This window comes from Arachis duranensis, chromosome 5, assembly GCF_000817695.3.
Source record: "Arachis duranensis cultivar V14167 chromosome 5, aradu.V14167.gnm2.J7QH, whole genome shotgun sequence".
Lineage (NCBI taxonomy): Eukaryota > Viridiplantae > Streptophyta > Magnoliopsida > Fabales > Fabaceae > Arachis > Arachis duranensis.
In genome coordinates, this window is record NC_029776.3 from 82048767 (window position 1) to 82050979 (window position 2213).

Consider the following 2213-nt stretch of genomic DNA (forward strand, 5'->3'; position numbering starts at 1 on the left):
CTGGCCCTCAAGCAAAAGAAGGGAAAGAAGAGGGATAGGAGGAGAGCAAGTGTGGTATGGTGATGATGAGAGGGGCGCCGAATTCAATATATAGGGAGGTGGGAAATTTTCGAAAAAAATAAGAAAGAGATAAGATAGAAGATATGATTTTAAAAGATATGATCAGAAAAAGATATAATCTTTGAAAAGAAAAAGATATGAATTATAATTTAAAAGCTAGATTTGAAATTTAATTTTGAAAAAGATTTTTAAAAAAAATAATTGATGTGTTGAAAACAAATTTGAAAAGATGATGGATTGGATTGGAAAGCCATTTGGCTTTATGGATTAAGATATATTTAATATTTTTGAAAAAGGGATTTTAGAAATTAGGATAAAAACATTTGGAATTGAAATTTGCAATCATTGGATTTTAGAAATTAGGATAAACTTTTTGGAATTGAAAGTGATAATTTGAAACATGTTTATGCAAGAAATCATGAATTGAAACATAAAAATTTAGAAAAATTATAAAGAAAAACGAGTTTTACCTTCTCCCACCATCCTGGCGTTAAACGCCCAAACGATGCATGTTTTGGGCGTTTAACGCCCAATAGTTGCTTCTTCTGGGCGTTCAACGCCCATCTGGTGCTTCTTTCTGGCGTTGAACGCCAGGAAGTCCTTTGTCACTGGGCGTTTTTTCTGAACGCCCAGGATGCTAGCAGACTGGCGTTAAACGCCCAGAAGGTGCATCTTTCTGGCGTTTAACACCCAGAAGATGCTCCTTTCTGGCGTTTAACGCCCAGAAGGCTACCCTTACTGGCGTTAAACGCCCAGTGGGTGCTTCGTTTGGGCGTTTAACGCCCAAAGTGTTTCTTACTGGTTTTCTCACGCCAGTGAGCCTCCAAATTTCCCTGTAACTCTGTGACTTCAACCAATTGCGATTTCACCTTTGAAGATACTTGAACTTAAACCTGTAAAGAAAAGAAATNGAAAAACGAATAAAATTAAATTTTGTGATTGGCTGGGTTGCCTCCCAGCAAGCGCTTCTTTAATGTCATTAGCTGAACTATTACTGAGCTTTTAATCAAGTCTCAGTTTTGAGCATTCTTGCTCGAAATTACCTTCAAGATAATATGTGACTCTCTGTCCATTAATAATGAACTTTTTATTAGAATCATTATCCTGAAGCTCCACGTATCCATATGGTGACACACTTGTAATCACATATCGACCTCTCCACTGGGACTTCAATTTTCCAGGGAATAATCTGAGCCTAGAATTAAACAGCAGAACTTTCTGCCTTGGCTCAAAGACTCTGGATTACAGCTTCTTGTCATGCCATCTCCTGGCTCAAAGACTCTGGATGACAATTTCTTATCATGCCACCTTTTTGCTTTCTCTTTGTAGATTTTTGCATTCTCGAAAGCATTGAGTCTAAATTCCTCTAGCTCATTTAACTGGAGCAATCATCTTTCTCCAGCTAACTTAGCATCAAGGTTCAGGAATCTGGTTGCCCAGTAGGTCTTGTGTTCCAGTTCCACTGGCAAGTGACATGCCTTTCCATACACGAGCTGGTATGGAGAGGTCCCTATGGGGGTCTTGAATGTTGTTCTGTATGCCCACAGAGCATCATCCAAGCTTCTTGCCCAATCCTTTCTACGGTTAATTACAGTCCGTTCCAGGATTCTTTTAAGTTCTCTATTTGAAACTTCAGCTTGCCCATTAGTTTGTGGGTGATATGGAGTAGCTACCCTGTGGCTAACTCCATAACGTACCAGAGCAAAGTAAAGCTGTTTATTGCAGAAATGAGTGCCCCCATCACTGATTAACACTCTAGGGATACCAAATCTGCTGAAGATATGTTTCTGGAGGAATTTTAACACTATTTTAGTGTCATTAGTGGGTGTTGCAATAGCCTCCACCCATTTGGATACATAATCCACTGCCACCAGAATATAAGTGTTTGAATATGATGGTGGGAAAGGACCCATGAAGTCGATACCCCATACATCAAACAACTCAATCTCCAAGATTCCTTGTTGAGGCATGGCATAACTGTGAGGTAAGTTGCCTGATCTTTGGCAACTATCACAATTAAGCACAAATGCTCGGGAATCTTTATAGAGAGTAGGCCAGTAGAAGCCACTTTGGAGGACTCTTGTGGCTGTTCGCTCACTTCCAAAATGTCCTCCATACTGTGATCCATGGCAATGCCAAAGGATCTTCTGTGC